This window comes from Mandrillus leucophaeus, unplaced genomic scaffold (assembly GCF_000951045.1).
Source record: "Mandrillus leucophaeus isolate KB7577 unplaced genomic scaffold, Mleu.le_1.0 Scaffold429, whole genome shotgun sequence".
NCBI lineage: Eukaryota > Metazoa > Chordata > Mammalia > Primates > Cercopithecidae > Mandrillus > Mandrillus leucophaeus.
Window position 1 is genome coordinate 1,428,353 of NW_012104576.1, and position 19,109 is coordinate 1,447,461.

The following is a 19,109-nucleotide window of genomic DNA, read 5'->3' on the forward strand; positions in this document are numbered from 1 at the left end:
GGTCTAGATCCCTGGGGGTGAAGCCCTAACCAGGGACCACGCCTTCCTCTACCCAGCACTTCCCTTTCCACTTCCGTATCGTTTAAAGGGACCACGCTCTTCTCTTCCCAGAACTTCTGTATCACCAGGATGGGGATCCTTCAGATGGGGGAGCTTCGTAAATGCACTCTGGACTGAAAGCCCAACAGCTTTGGGGCCCAAACTGTCCATGGCTCAGAGGCGAATTTACTATCCATAGACATCTCCCTGAGAGTGAAGAGATCGAGTCCCTCACTGACTGAGCTCTGTAAACAACTGCTGTGTTTGGCTGGGGCCCTGAATTATGCCATATGGTGCCCAGGCTCCTGACCAAGTCATAACCAAGACAGGACATAGCAACCCTCAAGAAAAGGGTCTCTTATGGGAGGCAGGGAGGTGGTCACCAAGACACAGAGAACACGTGTGGACTGAGAAAATTAACTTTAATGGGGCATTTAAGGCATATGGGAAAGCATTTGGAAGAATCACAATTTTCATGCTGGCTTCCCAAGTCCTTAAGAAAAAAATTCAGAAAAGGTCTCATCACCATTTGTGAATTGTGAAATAAACACATCTCCAGGGGAGTGCGTGGGTGTGTGTACATATTAATATTACAGGGGTGGGGGAAATATTGACACCGATGATTTTTGAAGTATTTGCAATTCCTGTCCAACTCAGACTGATCTGAAATGGCTGCCAGATTCCCTTTGAAAGGAAATGTTTCCTCCCATTACCTTTCAAAGTCAGCTCTCCAGAGTTTAGCCAAGAGCTGTATTTCAATGTGTTGATGTCACTTAACAAGAGGAAGAGGAAGCATTCCTCTCTGAGTGGGGTTTAGAGGGGACCAGGAGAGTAACTGCAGCCACGTTACAAGGAAATGTGCCTGATGACTTAGCTGGGGCTTTTGTATCTTCCCCATCTACTAATAATTTGCTAAATGCCTTTGCTAAATTGTCTTTTTTCTGCTCCCATTGTTCTATGTAACTGAAACAAGCGAGCATAGCATTGTCATCTAAGTCAATAATGGTCACAAAAGTGCTTTCTCTCCTTCTGCAGCAGACTGCCTGCAAAACATAAAAGAGGGTAGTGATGCACCCGAGCAAATTACCCTCCCAAACTCATTTAAATAACGTCTTCTCCTCATCTATGCAAAACTCAGATGAATATTTACAACGTCCAGGAATAGGTACCCCAGGAAAGAAAGAAAGAAAAATAATAATAATAAAAAAACTCCCCAACCAGCCCAACCTAATCCTGCAAGTGTAATCATTCTCAAAATGATCCCCAAACAAAGTGTTCTAGCTGTGGTTGCCCGGCAACAGTCCCACTGTAGTATTCTGCCTAGGTACATATAAAGTGGAGTCGTCTTTTCTGCACAGAGTGTGCACTATCAACGTAACAGCAGAGATGGAGAGCAAGAAGTGAGGAGGTTAAAAGTCAGGGTCAGAAGTTCAGGTTGCTCTGACCCTCAAATCAATTTCAAGCACTGTTTGTGACATTTTTCTGTGTTCCCTCGCTTGATGTTAGACTTTGCAATGAACCACCGAATCAGACTTCAGGGATCATGGGACCTTGGGGTTTCAGTGGGGTCAGCTCAATTTCTACCTACCAGTGTACTGCCACCTATGAAGCAAACCATTATCTAGGCGTCTGAGAACCTCAAAGTCGTGAAACTCCGAGGGGAGAGAGAGAGGATGAAGTTGCTGTGGCCCCTGTGTCTTTGGGTCCTGCCATAGCTCAACCTGTGGCTTTAGGGGGACTGTGTGCAGGCAGGTCATAGTGTTACCAGAAAGGGATCCTGATCCAGACCCCAAGAGAGGGTTCTTGGACCTTGTGCAAGAAAAATTTGGGGTGAGTCTATAGAATAAAGTGAAAGCAAGTTTGTTAGAGAAGTAAAGAAACAAAAGAATGGCTATTCCATAAACAGAGCAGCCCTGAGGGCTACTGGTTGCCTATTTTTATGGTTATTTCTTGATTATATGCTAAACAAGGGGTGGATCATTCATGAGATTTCTGAGAAAGGAGTGGGGATTTCCTTGAAACTGAGGGATCCTCCGGTTTTCAGACCGTATAGGGTAACTTCTTGATGTTGCTATGGCATTTGTAAACTGTCATGGTGCTGGTGGGAGTGTCTTTTAGCAGCTAATATATTATAATTAGCATATAATGAGCAATGAGGACGACCCGAGGTCACTTTCATCACCATCTTGCTTTTGGTGGATTTTGACCGAAATGTCTTTATTCCAATCTGTTTTACAGCAAGGCCTTTTTGACCTGTATCTTGTGCCGACCTTCTGTCTCTTCCCATGACTTAGAATGCCTAACCTCCTCGGAATGCACCTCAATAGGTCTCAGCCTCATTTAGCGCCCTGGTCAAGATAGAGTCACTCTGGTTCGAAGGCCTTTGGCAATAGGATTGGCAACTCAGTTAGAGAAAGCTGGTTGGGCATCTCTCCCAAGGCATTCTTCCAAAGGTACAGGGATCATTTTTTAGTCACCTTTTTAACAAATGCATGTGTACAGGGGAAAAAGAAGAAGAAGTAAATCACATAAAATAATACATCCTCATATGGCCTTAATCATTGGTCCTAATAGAGTTATGAAAGCATGGAAACATGAGGCTACAGTGTACTCAGGTCCACCCCCACCCCCTCCCCAGAGCTAGACATGCTACCTAGGATGGTTCCAAATCTCATAGGACTTTTCCTTTTATTTCTAGATCATTTTAAGATAGTCTCATGCACCTAAGCAATAGATGACTTCATTTTTAATTGAGTGTTTTTCTTATTTATTGTTTATTAATTTATAATATAATTAAGGAGTTTTATTCACTACAAGGCACAATTATTTGGGGGGAGGGGTTCTCATAATTGCTTAATTTGTGACTTATCTTAGCAAAATATTAACAATACCCCTGAAAACTCCCACCTAAAATTTCCCCAAATATCTCTGTGATTAGAAAAACTTTCCTGCTCAAAGATCTTTAGTGAGTACCCCATTCCTCAGAATAACATTTAAGCCCCCTAGTTTAGCAATTTTGCTGCCTGGCCCTAACCTACCTTTTTAAGGCTTATCTCCCACTACTTCCCTCTGTGAAGTCTGGGTTCAATCAAACTAAAAGTGCAGCTGGATAAAGCCGAAGCTGCACAGCAGGGCGTCAGGGCATCTGCCTGCTAGTCAGCTCCCTCTTGATTGACAGTGTGATTGTGGGCAGGCGCCTTCACGTCTCTTGGTCTTCGTTTCCTAATAAATGCATTGGAGGAGTGAGACCAGGTGCTTTCTAAGATGTCACACGTTTAGACGCTGGCTTCTCCAAAGGGTTTTAGGCAGTTGACCATCCTGTCATTTCAGAAGCTTTCTTCTCTTGTATTTCACGATATTGTTCTCTCTTGGTTTTCTTTCTACTTCTCTAGTGCTTCTTTTTTAGTTTGTTTCTCATGTAATGCATCCTGTGTTCCAGGATTAATATTGACAAGACCTGCCTTCAGCAATCCTCTCTTTCAATTTCCTGGATGATCTCAATCATAATAACAACTCTATGTAATGCCCCAGAGCCCATTTCTGTAATCTGCATCTCCATCTGAGAAGGCCCCACTGAATTCCAGTTACATGCTCCAACTCCACCAGACTTCTCCATTGGGGCGTCTCAGGCACTCCCATCCCAGGGTTTCCAAGCCTGAACTCATGATTTTTCTCCTCAAACTGGTTGTTCACCATACTTTACTCCTACATTTGGTTTAGCATATCATGCAAGCCACAGACTTCGCAGTCATATTAGAATGCTACCTTTCCCTAACCTCCAACAGATATTCTCAGGTGAGTCATCAAAGTCTGGCCATTTTTTATTCCAATTAAATATCTCTTGAGTCTGTCCTTTATTCTCCAACCCCACTGTCAATACCCTTGTGGAGACCTGACTGCTCTTCAGGTCTCCTAGCTAGTTTCTCTACCTTTAGAATGAGCAACCACCCTGAGGCCTTCATTCTGCTGCCAGTGCCATCTGTATAACATGAAGTATGACCAAGCCCTTTCTTTTCCGAAATCTGTTTGTGTTTCGTCATAGCCTATTGGGTGAAGTCTGATATCCTGAGCATGATGTACAAGGCCTTTGTGATTGGAGCTGTCTCATTTCTCTCGATCTGCCCTGTGCACCAGGAAGATGGCATTACTTTGAGTTCATGACTGGACCATGCTCTCTAACACCTCTATACCTTTTCAATGTGGCCCCCTCTGCCTAAAATAACCTTACTTACTCTTCTACTCCTCTGTGCTTCTCTAATGCCCTAGCTGTGCCTCTGTTTTCTGTTGTATTTTTTTTTCTGTGTGTGCGTGTTTCCCACCATTGGATTGAAAGCTACTTGAGGTCTAGGACTGCCCTCATTTTTGCACACTTAGCTCACTAGTGGAAGGAAACTGACATTTATATAATTGTTGAAGGCTAAGTGTGATGGCTTATGCCTGTAATCCCAGCACTTTGGGAGCCCAAGGCGGGAGGGTTGTTTGAGCCCAGGAATTCAAGACCAGCTTGGGCAACATAGTGAGACCTTGTCTCTACAAAAAAATTTTCAAAATTAGCTGGGTGAGGTGGCATGTACCTGTAGTTTCAGCTATTCAGGAGGCTGTGGTGGGAGAGTTGCTTGAGCCTGGAAGGTCAAGGCTACAGTGAACTATGGTTGCACCACTGCACTCCAGCCTGGGTGACAGAGTGAAACCTGTCTTAAATAAAAATTATAAAAATAAAAGAAAAAAATATATATACAAAATCGTTAAGTAAATGGTTGAATCTGTATGGTTTATTTATTCACTCTCTGATAAATGGGTCTTGCATTTTTCTTGAATGACTTCTCTATTTCTCTTTGACTTTTCATATAATGTTTAAATTTGAATATCTCATTCTTTCCTTGTCTAAGCTTTTTCCAACTATCCTAATCTAAAGAAATAACTTCATCTTCAGAAATATTATGTATTTAATAATTAATGTTGCCCATGTCAGTTCCTACTCCCCAGGTAAGGTATTCAAAGTGTTTGTCTTGCCCACAATGATTTGGCAATCATGGTCTTCAGAAAGTACCTCTTTCTGTGTTGATTATTACTGGTGTACCTGGTTTACTAATGCCAGTCTTGTCATGTCTTTTTTTTTTTTAAGACAGGGTCTCACTCTGTCACCCCAGTTGGAGTGCAGTGGTGCGAACTCAGCTCACTGCAGCCTCCTGGGCTCAAGCCATCCCCTCACCTCAACTCTCTAGTAGCTGGAACTACAGGTGTGCACTACCATGCCTGGCTAATTTTTTTGTATTTTTAGTAGAGATAGGGTTTCACCATTTGCCCAGGCTGGTCTTGAACTCCTGGCCTCAAGCGATCCATCCACCTTGGCCTCCCACAGTGTTGGGATTACAGGCATGAGCTACTGTGCCTGGCCATTGTCTTTTCTATTTAGTGCCATTTTTATATCACCACAGAGTGGTCACTTAATATCTTAGCCATAAAAAATGGAGCTGGTACCATTTCTTTTCTTCAGTAAGAGTCTGCTTTCTTCCCTTATTTGTTTGTTTAATATTTAAAGAAATAAAGCAAGGTGTCACAGTTACATTATAGAAAATGTTGCCGTGACAAGCATTTATATTAAAGAAATTCTAGTCTTATCTGTGCTTTGATGATATGTATATTTTAATTAATCTTACAAGGGGAGCTCAGAGAAATTTTGGTTCTCAAAGCAGTAATATCAAAAGACAAACTCCAAATACGAGTGGTTTTGGAAAGCCGGCGGCAAGGAAGATGTTCTATTAAGATGTACTGGTTGTGTAAGAGCTGTTATTATTCATAATTCTGCTTTAGATGCTTAATATTTTCTTCAGAGGTTTAGGCAAAGATTATTGCTACATTTCTGCAGTCATTGGAAAAATCCAGTGTAAAACTTGATACTAGGAATAGATAAACCTTTTTAAAAAAGTAAGTTTTGGGTGAGGATAAGTATCCCACAGTACACTGGACATTTCATAGAACTTATCCGATGCCTTCTTGGGAGACTGTCAGAAATTTTGTAAGTATCAGGAGAGTAGACTTTCCGGGGCTGCTTCTGTGCTCCACTTCTGCCTCTAACAAAAAGAAAAAATATAAAGTTATGCAATTAAAAAGGTGTTAGTTAAATCCTTTCAGGCCAGAATGGAGACTGAACTGGAGTTTGGGGTATATGTTTTATTTAGCCCTTAAATTTATAAAACAAAATTTCAGTCTTTGGTGAAAGTTACATTCCTAGAAACCCACTGGAAAAAATGGTTGTTTATCACCTTAAAAATATGCATTATCCTTTTATTTAAGTGCTTTCAATGTGGAGTGCAATATTTTATATCTGTCTAAACTTTTAATTTCATAAAATCACAATTTTTAATTTCATAAAATCCAGCTGGCCAAATGCAGCCACCACAATTGAAATTACCTTCTGACCTCAAGCCCCTTAGTTTAAGAAAGTTTACTGGGAGGGTTCAAAGGATGCATTGGAAGACTTTATGGAATAAAAGATGTGATCGGAAATGGCATTAAAAACTATGCTGGATTCTAATTTGTGGGGCTTGTGATATTTACTAACCTGGTTCAGGAAAATTGGGTCTTGAAACTAAGACTTTCTTATGTGAAATATATCTAACTTTGCTTCCACTAAGTTTAACAGTACAATTAATAAAATCCTGTTACTGCCTCCCCAGCTGATGGCACTAGAACTGAACCCAGAAGCTGCAGCAGTGGATGGATGATGATCTGAAGAAATGAGATCCCTGATGAGCTGGGAGTCAGGGTTCCTGTAACCATGATGTCACACCCTCATCCTCACACCAAGATGGGCTGGACCCATCTGTCACCCAAGGCAAACAAAATGCTTGGTCTGAATCTTTCAGAAGAAAACTAAAAATCGAGTCACTGTTCAGAATTTTGCTTGTGTGTGACTTAAGTCTTCTTCTCCTGTTGAGGAAGGTGTTGAGTTTGACCATGACAGCCCCACCCAATCCTCAGCTCATCCCAGCCACCAGAGAGGATCTGGAGATTCGAGGCTATGTCATGGAAGACCTTGTCAGAGCACCAGGTCATACTGTGCTGCAGGTGGGGTTCGGGTGCCCAGTGACAACCACCGGGAACACTCATCCCTAAAAGTCTGTTGAACTTAAAGTTCTACTCAAGACTTTCTACATTAAATACCCTTTCATATAGCAAAATCAGCCATGTTCTGAGATGTGAAACTGCAGCACAAATTACTGTGGTCTCCACCTATAGAAATGGAATGTTACTTCATAAAGCCCCAGGCCAAAAAAGAAACCCCAAAACTCTGAAACGACACCCTTAAATTTAACCCGAACATCTGGCCAGCCTCCTCCATCATTGAAACTTCTCCTGAGTGTTGGCATGGATCCTATGTTTCTCCAGCCAGGGAGCTTTGCTCCCCATTCTTGATGGACCCACTGAGTCCCAATTTTCTACATTTTACTTGGGTCACTCCTCCACTTTGGGATGCTTTTCTTACTTTGTCGTACTTTAAAAATGTTTCTTCTCTCCTGCACTCAGCTTCGCGCATTTGTCTTCTTTCTTGATTTAACTTGCTTGGTTCTCGCTACATCAATTCCTAGAGCCATTCATCTGTACTTCTGAATCATTTAAGTTTTGTTTCGTTGCAAGTAATGGAAACCCACTCTGAGTAACTCAAGCAAGAACTGGAATTTATTGGAAGGACAGTGGGATATATCATAAGATCCAAAAAGAATTGAACAAACAGAATTTCAGAGGGAAGAAAAAGGGCAGCTCCAGTGAGTTCAGCAACAAGACAACATAAATCTTCCTAGAGCATAGCTACTAATATTATTCAGCTGCAAGAGCCCCTACCCCATGAGAAACTTGATTGAAAATTCTGATTTCCTGCAGAGAAGAATCTGATTGACCCAGTTTAGTTTTGGTTGCCCAATTGCTCAATCTTACATGAATTATTTCCAGCCAAGGGGACAGGGTGTATTATAGGGACATACCTGCTTTCTCCAAAGAAAAGATCTCGGCATTTCCTGATCATTTCCCTGAGAAGGAGGAATCTTTGTGAGCCAAGAAGATACCTCAAGTATAATGAACTCAGTTACACTTTTTTGAAATCTGAGTATTTGGTATGTAGTGTGCATTTTAAAAAACATGTCTCTTTCCAGGATACAATCTTAACCTCTTCCATGGTGGAGTAGGGCTATGTGATTTTGTGCTCAATTTACCTAGCTGGTGGGCCTCCAGTAGAGGCTGAACCAGTCAAGCCAGCTGATACCACATTAATTTTCCAAAGGTAAATTTCTCTTGGCTAATATTCCTTCTCTCAACTTAAAAAACACCCACTATACACCGAGATACATTGAAAATTTAAAGGTAAATTAGACGTGATCACTTTTCTTAAGACATAAAATCTAGAAGATTTCCTATATAATGAATATTTTTTAATTTTCATTTTTAAAGACAAGGTCTCACTCTATCACCCAGGCTGGAATACAGTGGCACAATCATAGTTCACTCACTGCAACCTCAACTCCCGATCTCAAACAATCCTCCTGCCCCTGCCTTCCAAGTAGCTATGACCACAGGCACATGTCACCATGCCCAGTTAATTTTAAACAATTTTTTTTTTTTTTTTTTTGTAGAGGCAGGGTCTTACATGTTGCCCAGGCAGATCTTGATCTCCTGGCCTTAAGCAATGCTTCTGCCTTGGCTTCCCAAAGTGCTAGGATTACAATTGTGAGCCCATGCACCCAACCTATATGAATAATATTTTAAGGATTTTTGATTAAAAAATACTTTCAAAAAGTTATCATTAGACCCATTTTGAAGATTCTCAGAAGCTGGGCAGTTTCTGCTTGAGTTATCAAGTGGCCTTCACTTTAGGCAAGTTTTTGGGGACTCACTGTAAAGTAGAGGACTCTGAGTGACCACATCTCTCAAATACAGTGTTTTTTATTATCTCCTGACATTTGGAGCTTAAGGAAATATACAATGACATGATTTTTTTTTCCTCTTAACTATCCAAGACAACATTGGAAGACCACACACGTCTCCACTTTATTGATGTTTTACATTGTGCTTGCAGGTGCTATCTTAGAGGTGTGATGTTGCTCTGGTACTATGTATATAAATGCTTTCTATGACTCAGGAATTCTATTGCATTTAAATGAAACTTGTTAGAGTAGAAAGAGACCGGAGTAAGCTAGACTTGGGTTTCAGTCTTTTCAACTTTGCAACTTACTAGCTTTATGGCTTTGGCCAAGTTACTTCCTGAGACTTGGTTTCTTCATCAGCAAAGTAGAATAATAATAATACATGTTTTACACAGTTGTTATGGGAAATAAGTACGATAATATATGTGAAAGGGGTCAGGCACGGTGGCTCACATCTGTAATCCTAGCACTTTGGGAGGCCGAGGCAGATGGATCACCTGAGGTCAGGAGTTGGAGATCAGCCTGGCCAACATGGTGAAACCCTGTCTCTACTAAAAATACAAAAATTAATTGTGAGTAGTGGCACGTTCCTGTAGTACCAGCTATGTTGGAGGCAGGGGCATGAAAATTGCTTGAACTTGGGAGGCAGAGGTTGTAGTGAGCCGAGATTGTGCCATGGCACACCAGCCCAGGCAGTGAAGAGAGACCTTGTCTAAAATATATATATATATATATATGAAAGGGCCTGCCAAATATGTGTGTGTGTGTGTGTGTGTGTGTGTGTGTATGTGTGTGAGAGAGAGAGACTGAGAGAGAGAGAAAGGACCTGCAAAATAGAAAAATCAGCATACATTTTCTTGCCTCCAGCATAGTAAAACCATGAATCTCCTTCCCTGGGCCTCCATCTCATTATAGATGCCTCCTCTGTGTCCTAGCCTGCAAAGACAAGCAGCTCAGGGAGGATGGGCAGGTGGGTTCCTATTCCTTCCAAGGCAGCCCAGCTTGATAGTATCTAATGATTTCTGAGGCTGCATGGCCATAGGCAGTCAAACCCTGGGTATCTGAACAGAAGGCTGAAACCATAGAATCTTGTCCCTGTGACTGTTGGCACAGCTTTGTGTATTCTACAGAGGCTTACTGTATAGTTTATTTCAACACACAGACAAAGATGCTTCATGTAAGGAATCGCTACAGGTTAATCAATCAATGGCACCTCTAGTGGTTTTCATTTTTAAAAACAAGTGGATGAATAAACAAATTTGGCCTTGGGATGCCATTCAGCTCAAAGTCAGTGGCAATCACAAATAGCTTTAATAAATGAAAGAGATATTTTGGCATAGCCCATTGAGGCATATGAAGAGCAATGCCCTTGCCAGTATCATAGAGTATATTAGATACTCTACGTTAATTGCTTCTTATGAATGGAAGGGATGTAGGAAATGGAATTTTAATTTGTACATTTAAGCTATGCGATTGAAGTTGAAAAGGTCTTTGTGACCTTATGGATTTGAAAGAAAAAGAAAACTTTTTTTCTTTCAAAAGAAAGAAAAAGGCATAGCTGAAATTGGCATAAAAGTTATGTCCCATGGCTGATGTTGCTGCTGTTTGATGCTTGCTGTCAAATTGTAGAAAAGCAAGACATGAATCCCAGAGTAATTTTCTATGTGTGCATTTGCCAACAAATAAGGCTGAGTCTAGTTGGAATTTGGGTTGTTCAGAAATGGTAGAAACATAATCAGTTTGTGTTCTATCTTCCATCGCGAGTTCTTGAGTTGGTAGAAGCTTAAACTGTTTTTACACCTCTTGCTTGATAATCAGACCCAGACTGCATGTTCTGCAGATATACGGACATATTCTATGACAAGCCTTGAGGGCTTCTAGCATGAATTAAGAGGAAAACCCTAGAGTGGTATTGACATTTCATTTTTGGAAAAGACAGAGAAGGCATAAGGAGCATGGCTGGATTGCAGGCTGGGGTAGCTTCTTCACCTGGGCTCTGTTATCATTTTCCACAGCACCATTTGCTGCCACACCCTGAAATGCATTCTTTGATGGTAGAACTTCCTCGCCATTTAAATTCCATGTGCCTATGACTTATTCTAAGGATACCCTGAGTGCATTGTGTTTGCAGCTCTTGTGCAGTCGGATCTCTGCCACTTTTCCTGTAATTGTCAACCATCTTGGTTGCCCAATGAGAAGCAGCTTGATATATGCATCAAGCCAACTCATTTTCTCTGTTTTCATGCCTAATTCCCCAAAATGAGTTTATTCCTCACAGTATATAAGTAGATATTTTATATATATCTGACATATCATACGCCTGAAAAATCTGATATACGTGTACAACAATGAAAATAAACATTAGACCAAAAATAAATAAATAAAAATAAAAAAGAGATAAGGCTTTGTTCCTAGCTAATTATATGATCTTAAGTAAATAAATAATGTATCTTCTTTGGGCTTCTCATTTCTCATCTTTAAAATTCGTAAACAAAAAAGTGAAAAGACCAAAATAAAAAAGAAGAAAAAAATTAAAAATCCACAAACAAGATATAAAAATAAAAATAGATAGTCTGTAAAAAGTATTTGAAAACTATCAAGTTCTATATAAATGGGGACTGTCTTAGTCTGTTTTGTGTTGGTATAAAACAGGGGTGTTCAATCTTTTGGTTTCCCTGGGCTACACTGGAAGAACAATTGTCTTTGGCCATACATAAAATACACTAAAATTAATGATAGCTGATGAGCTTAAAACAAAATCACAAAAAAACTCATAATGTTTTAAGAAAATTTACAAATTTGTGTTGGGCCATATTCAAAGCCATTCTGGGCTGCCTGTGGCTGTGGGTGAGATAAGCTTGCTATAAAAGAGTATCTCAGGCTGGGTAACTTATAAAGAAAAGAGGTTTGTGTGGCTCACAGTTCTGCGGGCTGTACAAGAAGCATGGTGCCAGCATCTGCTACTGGTGAGGGCCTCAGGGATCTTCTAATCATGGTGGAAGGTGAAGGGGGAGCAGGTGTCACACAGCAAGAGAAGAGAAAAAGAAAAAGGCGGAGGTGCCAGGCCCTTTTTAACATTCTCATGGGAACTCATAAAGCAGAGATGGCAACAAGCCATTCATGAGTGACCCACCCCCATGACATAAACACCTCCCACCAGGCCCCACTTCCAACACGAGGGTTCAAATTTCAACATGCGGTTTGGAGGGAACAAATATCCAAACAATATCCAGGGGCAGTATTTTAGTACTTGCTTTGAACTGAGAACATCACTAGGAGAGATGAAAAAATGAAGGGCACGGTACCTGCCTTCATGAGATTGGTAATTTCCACAGGAATATCACACATAAACACATATAAGAACTAGCCATGTGAGTCATTATATGCTCGCGCACATAATGTAGGCAGGCGGTCTACACCATGATCATAGTTGAAAACAATTGAAATCTTATAAACATTAAATTGCTACCCAAGCATAAGGTGTTATTATTAATGATAAACATGATCATCGTTTTACCATTTCCATATGACACTGATTATTTTAGAGATTGTTGCCATTCTTCTTGATGTCCTAGCTTAGGTTCAAGATAAACCTACATACGTGTCATTTATTTAGTGCCTTTATATATCTTGCTTACCACTATATCCCAATACCTAAAACAATGTCTGAAGGTATATCATGGAATGAATGGATGAGTCAGTTAATCAGTGAGAAAAGAAGTTGCTTTTTTGGGGGGCCCACCCATGTATTTTGTAATTCTGGAGAAAAAAAATAAAGCTGGTCTGGACACACACATACATATTAGCTTCATCATACAAAAAGACATATTGACATTGAAGACAGCAAGTACAGGGGCCTGGTAGTTATCTGAAAAAGCTGTCTAGATAACTGTTAATCTCCTGCATCCATTGAGAACCATTAGTCTAATGTACCAAGGACTCTGTGTCTCTACCATGGTGCAGCAGGGAGATGAAAACCTTTCATGGACAGTTTCCTGCCTTGTAACTTTCTCTGATTCCTTACAGCCACCTAGAACTCATGCTATTAAGACACTTGCACAAGGTTACTATGTGAATTTAGGTCTGATTGAATCGTTAATTGTTTTAACCAGGATATTGTTCTAAAAGCAGTTGGAGGGATGTAGAGCAAAATCTTTACCCATTGGTGTTCACCTAATGCTGGTCTTGATCAGTCTAAATGGAGTTGTTTTCCAGGAAGATAAACTACTCGAATCAGTTTCAATGTAATAGTTAACCCCTCAGGCCAGAGCACATGGTTGTCATTGTGCAGCTGCACTGATAGAATAGTTTGGCCCGTCTGAATGTTTGTCCTATTTCTACATAATTGCCGACCACCCATAATCTGCAAGGAATAATCAATTTTTTCTTTTCTTCTGATTGTCTAAGAAACAAAAGCTGCCCTTCCTTCCTTATTTCAAAGTTTGACAGAAAGCAAAAGGTGAAGAATAAAAGCGCCTTGCATTGTCTAACATCTACCGCAGTGTTTGAGCTGCAGCTGCTCCTCCTCCCGTGATTGTTTTCAAATATTTCCTCAAAAAAGGCATTAAAGAAAAACACAAGATATTACACAGGGAACCAAAACAAATCACAATCTTCAAGGACAAAGCATTGCAAAATGGCTTACATCCCCAAATGGGAACAGATATGGCTGGAAATTAAAACAATCTTTTTTATTTTAAGTGGAAATGCTAGCAGATGCCACAAGAAACATATGGAACTCGCCACAGACAAATAGGGAACGCTTTCTACGTGTGGAAGTACAGCAAAGGGAGTGACCACCTCTGACTGTCAGGGGAACCATCAGCTCGAACTGTTTGCTATGGCAGGAGGGAGTTTGCAGAGTCTGGGGTCCTGCCCTCATGGAAAAGCTTTAACGATCTTGACTGCGTAATTTAAGTCATTCTTGTCAGGGAGTTTCAGAACACTATTCACAATTATATTTATTTCAAAATGCATTGATCCCAGATATCTTTTTAAATGTGCTCACCACTGAATTTGTGCATTGTTACATATTCCCTCTTTGAGCCTCTGAATGAAACAAAATAAATAGGAAAAAATGGAGACATAGAAGCACTGTCCACAAGGCATCTCCCACTCTAGAGGTCTCCCAGCCCCATGCTAGCTTGTTAATTTTTTGTTATAGCTTGTCTGTCAAACAAGGAAGATATAATTCTCCACACAACATATTTTTCTAAAGCAATGTTTTTGTACAATTTCCTGATTTCCAAAAATATGACCAACAGTATTCTGGTTGAGTTTTGTTGTTGTTGTTGTTTTAATTTCTCTGAAAATGGCAGTGATATAGTAAATGTTCCCTTGCCCATGTACCACGTGGAATAATTTTACTGTGAGACTCAGAGAAGGCAATCACAAGCCAGCTTTCCTTAAGTAGTATTTATCCTTTCCAAATAGTTCACTGGGGGGCGTGACAGGAATAAAATGCTTTCTATATACAAAAGTATTGTTTCTAAAGATGAAAAAGCCCTGAAATCCTGACTGACATTCAAGTTGGAGGTACTGTGAATATGTGGAAAAATAGGATTTTACACAGTGACAACACCAATAAGCATTCTGAAAGGCATGCTTGCAATGAAAGAGCTCCGTTTGGAGCAATCCAGATTGTGGGCTAAAATGGTCTCCATGTGGCAGAGTATATTTGTGAATGAAGTGCCTGTCAATGAGGAGAAATCAATTTTAACAGCTCATTTATTGATGAAACCAAGTCTAGTCTCAGCAGTTAAAGTGCTTTCTTGGAACAAGAACTAGAGGATTCATCTGTCTCACCTTAACGGATGAAAGAAAAGCTTCTCATAAAAAATGTTATGGCTCCTCTGCCACTGGAGCTTGGATGAGCTAATATTTGATAATTAGTTAACAGGGCAGTTGGGAAACGTAGAACGCCTGCTCTTTCCCATGCTTGTTGGATTCTGTGGGGAAAGGATCATTCAAATATGCCTAAAAATGAATGCTGTAATGGTTGTATTCTGGAATTATTGATCTTTCTAACACTGCCAAACTTCTTTAACTCTGTTTTTGATTTGACGACTCTGGTTTATTTACCATCCCAACACTGTGCCTGGCTTTTTCCAGGCCTGAACTCACACACAGCTCATGGGAATGGCACCCTGTGGAGTTGTGCAGTACACAGCTGGGTGCACTGTCCCTGTGTAGGTCGCCTCCTCCCTGAGGCTGGATACATACTCGCCTTCCTTCCTAGTTGAAGTCCTGCTCTTTCCGCTCCTGGTTCCAGCTCTTCTGTGAAGCCCTTCCCCACTCTAACAGATCGTAGCCATAACTCTTCTCTTGTATCTGTGATGACCTCAGTCACTACTTGGAATTGACCATGTTTTGTTAGCTGTGTACATGTGTATGTTGAGAGACATGATACGAGGTGATTGGAAGCTTCGAGGCAAAGTTGGAATGCTCTTTTCAATTCCCATAATGCACAAGTGTTTGCCGCCTTGATTCCTGGCACTATGCCAAAAATTGAGGCATCATTCTTGATCTTTCTCTCTTTATTACCTACCTCTCTTCAAAGAACAAGTCCAGGCAGCTCTATGACCAAAATACATTGATAGTCTTACCTCTTTTCACCACCTCATTGGCTATCTTCTTAGACCAAGCCACCATCCTTTCTCACCTAGACAAGCCACCATCCTTTCTCACCTCGACAGCTGCCATTTCCCCCACAACTAGCTTCCTGCTTTTACCCTTTTCCCTCAATAATCCATCTTCCACATAGTATATATTTTCTCCCTCACCGCTGTTTAAAATATACCATTAGCTTTTCATTGCAATTCGCATAAAATCCAAAAATTGCATAGTTTATATTTGTCATTTTGTACCTGCCTAGAATCTGAATCTCCCTTTCTACTTGGGTAAGCACTCACCACTGTATGAGCTTAGTGAGAGGTAAGACTGTGCTTTCTGTAGTGAGTTAATTTAAGCACTGGTGGTGACTTAATTGCTTTCTCAATTCGATTCCACAGGGGACTATGTTAAATGAAGTTGAGAGGGATATACCTTGGTAAAATAAAAAGTGGGGAGTTCAAATTCTTTTTTCTCCTCTGTGAGTGTCTAGAAGGTCTTCATTCATTAAGGACTTGAGAAACACGCTGTTGAAATGGTACTATCATCTTTGAAAAACATACTAGTGCCTCTCTTCTGTGAGCCCTGAAGTGAAAATACGATCCCTCATTTCAGTGTGGCTGGAAAGATTCTAGAGTGGAAGAGACCAACCAGCAATGGATAATGGTCAGAGGCGAAGAGGGGAGGGTGAGCATGATAGGCTATACGTCCTGCCTGGGATGTGCAACATTGTTAATTGAGGATGGATCTTAAGACTGAGGTGGGAGAGGAGAAAGACAGAGATTCCTTTAAGTCCTCTTTTGTATTAGAAATTCCCTTTCTGTTAAGTAGAAAACAGAACTTTAGGATTCATGGAAAGAGGCCTGTTGAACCACATTGAGAGATGTAAAAGCTCCTCATCCTATTCCCAGAATTGTGCTCATTCTGGAAACCTTTAAGTGAAGGGAAAAGGCAGAATCCTTGAAGACCCTGAAATACAATCACAAGTAGGGACAATAAAACATCCTTCTCGCTTTCCTCAAGGAAACACAAGACTTTAAATTAGAGCAACCATCCACTGAAGCAATGGAAATACCCAACTATTCTACTGGTCATTAGACCTTGGGTTGAGCTAACATTAACTTCTGGTGCTTCAAGTAATACTGCAGTCCACCAAGCAAAAGGAAGAATTGTAGAGGGTCAATAATTCAGCTGATGAATATTTATTGACCAACTACTGTCTGATAAGCATTGTTCTAAATGAAGAAAATATACTGGTGAGCAAGACGGAGTACTTGTGAAGCTTATAGTAGAGTAGAGAGCTAATAAATAAACAAACAAATTATTTTCAGGACAAATAGATGCTCTAAAATGGACAAAAGAAGGAACATAGTGAAGAGTGACTTAAAGGCAGCTGTTGAGTCCTGAATCCAGTGGCCCAAATTATGAAGAAGAGACAGTCATGGAAGAGAGTTCCAAACAAAGAAAACAGGACCCTGAGATGAAACAAACGTGTCTTAGTCTTCAGGGAGAAAAATGAGGACAGTGTAGGTTGCAGTATATTGAAGATGGTGGAAACAGAAATAATTGATATCAGAATCATACAGGAGCCAGGAGAATCTTATAGGCTACAATAAAGAGTTTGGATTTCATTCTGGTTGAAGTAAAAAGCCATTTGAGAATTTTATGCACAGGAGTGACATGATTTGATTTATGTTTAGAAAAATTACCTTTGATTCTGGGTAGAGTAATGCAAAAATTGGTGAAAACTGAAAACTGTTTATGAGCCTATGATGCTAGTCAAAGAAGAGATGATGGTGGTATAGACAAGTGTCACAGGAGTGGTGATTGTGGAATGTAATCAAATTTGGGGTACACTTTGTAGTAGAATTTATAGAACTTATGGATGAATTAAATGTGAACACAGGAGTGGAATAAAGTATAAAATCAAGATTTCTAGTCTGAGGTACTAGGTAGATGGTGGAAGTCTTGCTTGGGAAAGAACAGGTTTGCTGAGTGGAGAACAAAAATGAACTGCTCTCTTTTATTAGTTTAAGATGCTTATTAACATCCAAATGGAGATAATTAGTAGCCAGGAGAATATATGAGCTCAAGGAGAAGTTCAGGCGTGTATGTACATGTAGGTATGTAGGTATATACACATACACACATACATGTGTGTATATGTGAGATATATACATTTATATATATGTTTTATGTATATATATTTTATATATATATGTTACTGAGAGTCGTGGATTGGGTAAGATAACCTAACAAGAAAGTATACATAGAAAAGAGAAGAGGGGGCCAGGCACGGTGACTCATGCCTGTAATCCCAGCACTTTGGGAGGCTGAGGTGGGCAGATCACCTGAGGTCAGGAGTTTGAGACCAGGCTGACCAACATGGTGAAACCCTGTCTCTACTAAAAATACAAAAATTAGCCAGGTGTGGTGGCATGCACCTATAGTCCCAGCTACTTAGAAGGCTGAGGCATGAGAATTGTTTGAACCCAGGAGGCAGAGGTTGCAGTAAGCCAAGATTGTGCCCCTGCACTCCAGCCTGGGTGACAGAATGAGACTCTGTGTCAGAAAAAAAAAAAAAAGAAAAGAAAAGAAAAGAGAAGGCGGGGGGATGAACACCAACCAAAACCCTGATAGATTCCATACTCTGACAATTAGAGATGCTGAAGGAAAATAAGAAGCTATCAGAGGAGATAAAAAGCAGTAAGTCAGGTGAGAGAGGAATCTTAGACCTATCCCATTGTGTTTTCCCCAGTCTAAACATAGGTAACATTGACAATGGACAGAATCCATGCACACCAGCTCCCAGATCTGTGAAGGGAAGACCAAGACCAAGTGAATGTCTCTGGATATCTCCCTCTTTACCTCTTTACCTTACCAAAATAATATTACAAAAGTGACCTTGCATAATTAGAGACTTGAAAATGAACAGGCATAGTGATTTTTATAACATTCTAGTTTCATGTTCCACTGTGACTTGTTGATGGATCTTGGAGCGTAATATATTACTGTTTGATTAATCAAATAGTGACTTTCATTTTAGTTGCTGTTTCAGATGTGATTTCCTTACTAAAGCAAATTAGTGCATCCCTGGCACCTGGTATACAGTATGAAGTAAAAAAATACTTTTTCTTAGTCTCATTAAACAAAGAACACTAGAATTCATTTGTTTTCACCTGGAAAGGATTACAGATTTGTCAGAAGTTATTACTTTACCTCTAACTGTGGGCCACAATATGGGCCAGTGACATTGATCTTCTCTCCACCCCACACAGCATCATGCTGGTTCAGTAAGTTTGCAGTGTTTTGCTGCAGTGAAAGTAGCAGATCTAGATGCATCAAGAAGACACGTACAAGCCAGAGGCTCTACTGTAAATTCCATGAAAATATAGGGCACAACTACCTTAGTAACATTATGGGGATTGCACCTGACAAAACAGCATACCTTTGCACTCCATACCACTAAGAGGTGGTCTCTCCAGATTTTGGAGGTATTTTAGCAGTCTCCCCTTGTCCATAAAAAATATATTCCAAGAC

The 19,109-nt window shown here is 40.3% G+C and overlaps 1 long non-coding RNA gene across 1 annotated transcript; it reads left to right on the top strand.

Annotated features, from left to right (window-relative positions):
- Nucleotides 1-1,358: 1,358 nt before the first annotated feature.
- On the top strand, nt 1,359-14,236 carry LOC105548997. The gene is made up of 3 exons (XR_001007490.1): nt 1,359-1,869; nt 6,720-8,320; nt 13,368-14,236. It is a non-coding gene; the product is annotated as an uncharacterized LOC105548997 (long non-coding RNA).
- Nucleotides 14,237-19,109: the final 4,873 nt, after the last annotated feature.